The following is a 9,347-nucleotide window of genomic DNA, read 5'->3' as shown; positions in this document are numbered from 1 at the left end:
AGTCGCTCAGGCCTGTCCTATCATTGTGCGTGTGTGTTGGATAATCTAAAATAAATGCCATATGGGATCCAACATTGTAATAATCAGCATCTCATGATGTGCTATTTGGGTCTAATGTAATACTATCCAAGGGCTTGTATACTGCATGTCAAACCCTCTGATAAACATAGATTTAACTGTAAAACTACCTCAAATGAACCTGTTGCTTAAAAAAAAATAATTAACAGCCTTGCTGTATCCATTCAGATTATTGTCACCACCTAGTGACCACTTAAAGACACTACAACACCATGATAGCCATCTGAGCTATTTAGGCTGCACTTAAAATAGATTCACACAAGGACACACAGGTGTTAAGAACATCTTTAATCTGGTTATAAAACTGAAAACAGTCAAAAGTCTGGGGAAAACGGTAATAATGACAAACAACATGACGACAAGAACCATGATGTGATTCCATTCTAGAACAATCCGAAGCAGAATCGGAAGATGTAGACCTGTGATGATTGACACTCAACCAATGAAAGTCCTCAATTCCTGTGAAACTGAACTAACAGCAGTGTAAAACCTGATTTGTTGGCAACTCACAATGAAACATTTGCTATATGAATGAGCCCAAACTCCTCTCCACAAGAAGCAAATAAAGCTGGTGTTTTTCTACACACGTCATTGAAAACTTGAACACAATGATGTCGTAAAGGTCTGGGCAGTGAGATGTAGACTTAAACAGAGCACAACTGACTCAGAGTGTAAAACACATTCATAATTGACGATCTAAGTGCTGAAAACTAGAACTCAAGCACAAAGCTCTAAAGACAGGGTGAGGTAGAAAAAAGGTACAACAACATAACAAATACTTCCTGATTTTTTAAACATCCATTTGTCCTCTTTTGTTTAACAATTGGTAATTTGGAGGAACTCAACCACCCAACGTTTCCAAACCCCCTCTTACATACACATTCATGCTTCTCCATCAAGCAGAAATCTGTACATTCCTTGTCGTTATGCCACGGCTGTCTATGTGGCAGCCCTCATTGATTCTGTACTGTGAGATGGTCCACACACAGTAGTTTGTCCATACCCCAGTCGCCTAGCAGGGGGAGGCAGACGTTTCCTGTGGAAGGTGTTGGTCACTCTAAGAAAACAGGGATGGAAGGGACATGGTTATGGTTAGTGTAAAAGCAAAGAAAACTCAGATTAGAGTTGAGTGTGATAATTTGACTGTTCAGTCTTGATCATGTAGGCTACCGTGTGTATGCACTCAACTCAGTCAGAGCAGAGATGACAGATATCCAATAAAAGGGGCGTGGTCCAACTCTCCAATGACATTGATCTCTTCTTCCTCAGAACTAAGCCCCCCCCCCCCAGGAGCCAGGTAGCATGACAGGAGGGACAGGGGAGGGGCTAAAGCCCCCCAACACGTCCACTTCCTCTTCCTCCCAGCTTCCTGTTGACCCATCGATGTCCACCTCTCGGATGGAATGTGAAGGATGGGAGACTGGAGGCTTTACTATCCCAGAATGCATCTGAACTGGGACCTTCCACTCTCTGATTTGGATTGGTGGGTTGTGGAGTTCTGTCTGTTTTTCTGCTCTGTCTGTCATCCATTCTTCTCCATCTCCAACTACATCAATACTTCCATCAGAATCCTCTTCTATCGCTCTGATGTCTTCCACATCTATTTCGTCCAGCCGTGTCTCCCTCTCTTCTTTCTGATCGGTCTTTCGTGGTTTGAACTTGGCCCATCCCGTTTCCTCTCTTTCTCCCTCTCGTTCCCCCTCTCCATCTTTCACTCTGCACTGTGTCTGCAGGACCTCCCTGATCTTCTGGAAGGCAGAGGAGGTGGTTCCCTGGGTGACATCGAAATCCTCCTCCTCGGTGGTCACTTTTTTCCCAGACTCCTCTCTGTCCTTGGGGTGTACCTGCTCTCCACAGGCTGGGGCTTCTGGAACTGAGATGGGAGGGTGAGCTTCTGAGAGCATCTGGGCTGGCAGGACTAATTCTGCTTCTGGACATGCCCTCTTTGTCTCTCTCTCCTCCTCCACTCTGCTCCTTGCTGGCTCTGATCCTTTCCCAAGTTGAGGCTTCTTCCCTCCTCCTCTTCTTCTGCCTCTCTCCTTTGTTTCTCCCTCTCAGCTGGGCTGTTCTGCAGGGAGGCTGGTCTGTTCCCCCTCTCGGCTGGTCTGTTCTGCAGGGAGGCTGGGCTGTAGTCCCTCTCGGCTGGTCTGTTCTGCAGGGAGGCTGGGCTGTTCTGCAGGGAGGCTGGTCTGTTCCCCCTCTCGGCTGGGCTGTTCTGCAGGGAGGCTGGTCTGTTCTGCAGGGAGGTTGGTCTGTTCTCCTTCTCGGCTGGGCTGTTCTGCAGGGAGGCTGGTCTGTTCCCCCTCTCGGCTGGTCTGTTCTCCCTCTCGGCTGGGCTGTTCTCCCTCTCGGCTGGGCTGTTCTGCAGGGAGGCTGGTCTGTTCCCCCTCTCGGCTGGTCTGTTCTCCCTCTCGGCTGGGCTGTTCTGCAGGGAGGTGGTTCTGTTCAGGTGGAACTGGAGCAGATGTAACCTTTGCACACACACCAATGACTTTTCTCCTCTTTCTGGGTGGTCTGCCTCTCCCGCTCTTCACAATAGCCACTGCCCCGGACACTCCCCTCACACCCTCCTCGCTCTGTCTGATTGGCTGGGCACTCTGACCTCTGAGCTTCTCAGGGGTTCTGAATGGGCTGATTGGGGGATTGGGTAGGGGTGGGGATTTCTGGGTAGTGTCAGACTCTGCTGCTGACCGGGCCTTGGTCTGAGAGATGACAACAACACTGACTATAATTAGATCACTCAGCCATAACATCTCTATACAAATTATACACTGCTAACAACTGACTGAAGAATGAATAAAGTATACTGAGTAAATAGTAGTAGATGTTTCATAACAGCAAATGTTGAGGAAAGTCACTCACCTGAGATTTGATCTTCTCAGCCGACCTGATTGGGCGGTTGAACGGGGGTGGGCATTTCCCTGTGAGAGACTCCGCCCCTGGTAACACAGTCTTCTCCATTCTGACAACACACACTGCAGGCTGGCATGGAATCTTGTTTGTTTGTGCACACACACCTGGCAACGCATCAGCGACCTGATTGACTATAGGTTGGATGTTGATCTCGCCTCGCAACTGTCTTCTGGTCATCACCCTCCCCTCTTCCCCTGGGCTGGGTGGCAAACTGGTAGGAGGTAGAGCTGAGGTGGGCTGGACACTGTTAGTAGGAGTTGAGTGTAGAAGAGGCGATGTGTGATTGAGAGGGAGGTGTGTGTGTGCGGGGTGTGTGACTGTGCTACACTGCTCTACCTGGGCCAGGTGTGTGTTACTCTGCCCAGTGTTAGAGGTGTGTGTATGGGCTGTGTGAGTGTAGCTCTGCTCTTCTCTGACTTGAGTGCTCGGAGTTCTGTGTTCAGCTGTGCTGGTCACCATCTGGGCTCCACTATAGTTCCTGAGGGCAGTGTAAGGCTCCGAGAGGCTGGCTGTGCTCCGAGCCCCCTCTCCCTGTCCCTCTGCCACTGGGTTGGATGCTGCCACCTGCTGCTCAAACGACCTGAGGAAGTGATCCAGGATGTCCCTCAGCTCGCCCTCCGCATGCTGCTGCTGCGGCCCCACTTCTGAGGAAGACTTGGCACTTCCAGAACGGTCACCCGCACCGGTCATCTCAGTAACAGTGTCCATGGCGCTAAGAGCTGCTACGGCAACACCCCTGCCGGCGTCCTGGCGACCACCACAGGCGAAGTCTAGGCCCATCATGATGTCCTTCAGCAGGGGGTCAAACTGCTCGGCAGAGTCCTCATGGGGAGGGGGGGCCAAAGGGGGGAGGGGGGCAGTGTGGAGGAGGGCTGGGGCAGGGTCCAGGTAACGGGCAGGGGAGGGGCGGGGAGATGAGGACGGAGTTGGGGGGTTGGATGGTGATGATGTTTCGTAGGTCAGAGCCTGGTAGAGTTGCATGGGTAGGGCAGGGAAGGGGAGGGGCTTGACCTGACCTCACTGGGAAGCCATCCTGAGGGAGAGGACTTTACTGTAACAAAATGTAACTTACCAAACAATATACTATCATTACACTTTACAGCATGGGCAAGTGAAGAATGCACAAACACATAGTTATAAAATCCATACAGTGAGGGAAAAAAGTATTTGATCCTCTGCTGATTTTGTAAGTTTGCCCACTGACAAAGACATGATCAGTCTATCATTTTAATGGTAGGTTTATTTGAACAGTGAGAGACAGAACAACAAAAAAATCCAGAAAAACGCATGTCAACAATGTTATAAATTGATTTGCATTTTAATGAGGGAAATAAGTATTTGACCCCTCTGCAAAACATGACTTAGTACTTGGTGGCAAAACCCTTGTTGGCAATCACAGAGGTCAGACGTTTCTTGTAGTTGGCCACTAGGTTTGCACACATCTCAGGAGGGATTTTGTCCCACTCCTCTTTGCAGATCTTCTCCAAGTCATTAAGGTTTCGAAGCTGAAGTTTGGCAACTCGAACCTTCAGCTCCCTCCACAGATTTTCTATGGGATTAAGGTATGGAGACTGGCTAGGCCACTCCAGGACCTTAATGTGCTTCTTCTTGAGCCACTCCTTTGTTGCCTTGGCCGTGTGTTTTGGGTCATTGTCATGCTGGAATACCCATCCACGACCCATTTTCAATGCCCTGGCTGAGGGAAGGAGGTTCTCACCCAAGATTTGACGGTACATGGCGCCGTCCATCGTCCCTTTGATGCAGTGAAGTTGTAATGTTTCCACCTCCATGTTTGACGGTGGGGATGGTGTTCTTGGGGTCATAGGCAGCATTCCTCCTCCTCCAAACACGGCGAGTTGAGTTGATGCCATTTTGGTCTCATCTGACCACAACACTTTCACCCAGTTCTCCTCTGAATCATTCAGATGTTCATTGGCAAACTTCAGACGGGCCTGTATATGTGCTTTCGTGAGCAGGGGGACCTTGCGGGCGCTGCAGGATTTCAGTCCTTCACGGCATAGTGTGTTACCAATTGTTTTTTTGGTGACTATGGTCCCAGCTGACTTGAGATCATTGACAAGATCCTCCCGTGTAGTTCTCGGCTGATTCCTCACCGTTCTCATGATCAATGCAACTCCACAAGGTGAGATCTTGCATGGAGCCCCAGGCCGAGGGAGATTGACAGTTATTTTGTGTTTCTTCCATTTGCAAATAATCGCACCAACTGTTGTCACCTTCTCACCAAGCTGCTTGGCGATGGTCTTGTAGCCCATTCCAGCCTTGTGTAGGTCTACAATATTGTCCCTGACATCCTTGGAGAGCTCTTCGGTCTTGGCCATGATGGAGAGTTTGGAATCGGATTAATTGATTGCTTCTGTGGACAGGTGTCTTTTATACAGGTAACAACCTAAGATTAGGAGCACTTCCTTTAAGAGTGTGCTCCTAATCTCAGCTCGTTACCTGTATAAAAGACACCTGGGAGCCAGAAATCTTTCTGATTGAGAGGGGGTCAAATACTTATTTCCCTCATTAAAATGCAAATCAATTTATATCCTTTTTGACATGCGTTTCTCTGGATTTCTTTGTTGTTATTCTGTCTCTCACTGTTCACATAAACCTACCATTAAAATTATAGACTGATTATTTATTTGTCAGTGGGCAAACGTACAAAATAAGCAGGGGATCAAATACTTTTTTACCTCACTGTATGTCATGACAGAGGTGTGCGTGACTATGTGAAGGCAGACAGATGTCACTCACCGGGACAAGCTGCTGCCCCACATTCTGTTGGCCCCTCCCTCTCTTTCTGCCCCGCCGCGAGGCTCCACCCCTCTCCTCTTCCACACCAGTGATCTCCCAGTCCTTGCTCTGCCCTCGCCTCTTCAGACGGATCTTGATTGGCTGCATCAGCTCCCTGGGCTTCAGGTAGAGTTTACTGCCGACCATGCCCCCACCCCTCCCCATCCTGCAGGCTCGGACCCCCCAACTCCACAGTCTTGTTCTCTGGGACACCTCCATCACTGCCTGCTCAACCTCAGACCCCTTCTTCTTCACTGTTCCTCTCACTCCACCACCACCTCCTCTCGGCCTCCTGGCTCTCCTCTCAGTTCCTCCCCTCTTGGATCCTCCCGTCCGCCTCCTCCGGCCCCGCCTCCCTCTCAGGTTCTCCTCCTGTGGTTGGGCGGGATCCAGGAAGTAACTGATGAATCCAGCGATGTTTCCCTCGAAGCGCTCAAACCCTTCTGCCTCTCCCTCCCCCCCTGGTCCAAGTCCTCCTCCTTCTGGTAGCCCCATCCCCCATGTCTGGGGTGGGTCAGAGGTGAAGGGTTGGCGCCCCTCGTTCACATGCTCTCGGCCAGACACAGACAGGGCCACGGACGAGATGGATAGAGGGATGAGGGAGGAGAGGGATTGGGGAGGAAATAAATGGGTGCAGATTCCCCAGAAGGCATGAAGATGGTAGGATTGGGATTGTTAGGGGTGTGATTCTCAGTTGGGGGACAGTATAGCAGGTGAGACAGGGGGATGTAGGGGACATTAGTGGGGAGCGGAACAGAGAGGGGAAGAGGGACAACAAAACCAGAGGCCTCTGTTCCCTGGATAGGGATGACATCATCAACATGGGACGCACTGCGAAAAAATGGCCCAGCTGAACCAGTGAGTGAGGTCACGAGGTCAGAGTCCACAGTGGAACAGATGGGCCCAGTGGAAAAGCCACCATTGGAGTCACCGGTGTCTGTCTCACTCCACTTCAACTCACAGGCCTGAGTCCCTGAGTCTTTTTCACATGGAGTCGGTTTCATCCTCTCTCTGAACCTCATGGTGAGAGCTTCTCCTCCTCTCTTCTCTCTCCTCCGTCTTTCTCCTCCCATCTTTCTCTCTGTCTGAGCTTCACTGCTCTGCAGGGCGTCCGTTTGCACCCCCACGTCCCTTTGTGATACCCATTCCATCCGTCTCTTCTCCTCCGCCGAGCTTGGACCCGCTATACTCCTTGACTGCTGTACCACATCTTCCACCTCCCTTTCTTTCTTGTCATCCCTCTTTCCAACCTCCACCAGTCCTTGGATCCCCAGCCTGGTAGCAGCAGAGATCACCTCCTGCCTCTCTGCCTCCCCCTCTCCCACCATCTCCCTAGAGTACAGCAGACCCACCAGCCTCACCAGGTTGCAGGCCCCAAAAGCCTGGAAATCCAGTAGGTGGCTCTGCCCAGAGGGAGGTGCCGGTAAGGTGGACAGGGCACATGACAGCTGGGGGCTTAGGGCGGATAGGATGCAACTGTGGGCCGGTACTGACACCCCTGGTAGAGGGAGAGAGAGATGGATGGATGAGCCGGATGGTGTGCATGTTTACATTATAAGTGTGTGTGTGTCTCCATACCCTGTGCTCGGAGCACCGTGTCACAGAACTGTCTGCACCTCTGCTGCCTCTGAAGCTCTGCCAGGAGTAAGGCCTCGAACCCTGGCCTCTGATACCGCCACATTCCCACATCCACTAACAGAGAGAGAGGAAGGAGGGAGGGAGAGAGAGGAGTCGATGGAAGGATGAATGGAAGAAGGGAGGGATATAGGTTGTGAGATGAAAGGATGATGTACTACAATAGGCCTATTCAATTGAATCTGTTAATTAGGCTACATCAGATGACACATTGGCCAATCAGCTGTTAAAAAGCATTTCTCTGAGTTTAAACTTAAAACATGACTTAATAAAATTACAAATTTAGGCCACAATCACAATCTGTTATGGGAAAATATTAACCCCATTAATTGTCAGCTGAATTGCAATCTACCTAATTGGTCGCACACCGTCGCAGACATCTGCGGTGAGTTGACAGATAGCTGGCTAGCTAGTGAAATAATCACAGCCAAATTAGAACGTAAGCTAGCTGGTTGTGCGACGGGCACCAGCTACATTTACATTTACATTATTTAGCAGACGCTCTTATCCAGAGCGACTTACAGGAGCAATTAGGGTTAAGTGCCTTGCTCAAGGGCACATCGACAGAATTTTCACCTAGTTGGCTCGGGGATTAGAACCAGCGACCTTTCGGTTACTGGCACAACGCTCTTAACCACTAAGCTACAGCTACCAACACTCTACTCAAGCAATGAGTATATAGATATTATTTCAAGTGGTGAAAATAGTTTGTTGAAGTGCATTCTCTATTTGCATGATATAAATAACGTATTTGTTTAACCGTGTGATTAGCTAGCTAGTAAACGTAATTTAAAATACAACATATTGCAACAGCTGCTAACGTTAGCTGGCAGAAATAAAATCATGCATCACTTTACTCACCTTTATCCAGTCATTCGATATGTCCTTTTTCTCAAATGAAAGAAAATGAAATTTCAAAGCATCCACAATGCTAAGTGCATAAAAGTTTAAAACAATGTATTTATATTTTTTATGTATTTAACTCTTAAGTGACCGAAGGCTAGACTCCTTGTCACGCCCAATTTGCAGCGGCCGCCATAGCATTTCTCTTGTTTTATTATTTATTAATTTCACTGTGACCTGCTGTTGCTGAGTGATTGAGTGGAAGGAGCTTCATACAGTCATCGGAAGGGCCGGAGGGAGGGGTGTGTGTGTGTGGTACTGTTGAGAGAGCGCTTCTGCTGCAGCCAGTGATGCCAATTTAGCAATTTTGTTGCTAGATTTAGCAACTTTTCAGACTACCCTGGAAACTTTTTTTTCAAACAGCACCTAGCAACAAATGTAGCTACTTTTAAAAATGTATTTGGCACTTTTAGCAACTTTTGAAAAGTGACTCAAACGCTAAAATGCACGCATTTTCCCTCTAAATGACACAAAAACGATCTTCTGTGAGTGACGTCAGCAGCAGGCGCTCAGCTCGTGCAAAGGCAGCAGCAGGCCAAGCAGCACAACTACCTGGAGAGAGATGCCTAGTTATTTTAATTAAGTTGCTTGTTCAATAAGATAGCGTATATACCTTGTTATTAGCTTGTACCTATAATTGTTGATCAGTTAGGTAGCATGTTAACTAACTACCAATACACTGTTTAAAACTAGAATTGTTCAGAATGTGTAGGTTTACTAGTTAATAAGAAAATAAATAAAATGTAATTGTTCAATAATTCAACATGTTGTGTTTAAAAATGAATAACTTTTAGCAACAAATCGACCTGCCTCTAGCAACTTCCACCGAAAATTAGTTGGCAACACTGGCTGCAGCAACAGCTCAGCGGAGTCTCGAGGCTCAGGAGAACAGCACGCGCGCACATCATGACAAGTGATGTGAGATTCAACAATGAACAGCAGCACTAGCTAGCTAGTTACATACTTCTCCCACAAAATTATAATTTACTTGGTTCTTTGTATCCTGATCCTACCAATAA

The sequence above is a fragment of the Coregonus lavaretus genome, assembly GCF_964263955.1.
Source record: "Coregonus lavaretus genome assembly, chromosome: 32".
NCBI lineage: Eukaryota > Metazoa > Chordata > Actinopteri > Salmoniformes > Salmonidae > Coregonus > Coregonus lavaretus.
Note: the sequence above shows the minus strand (reverse complement) of the source record.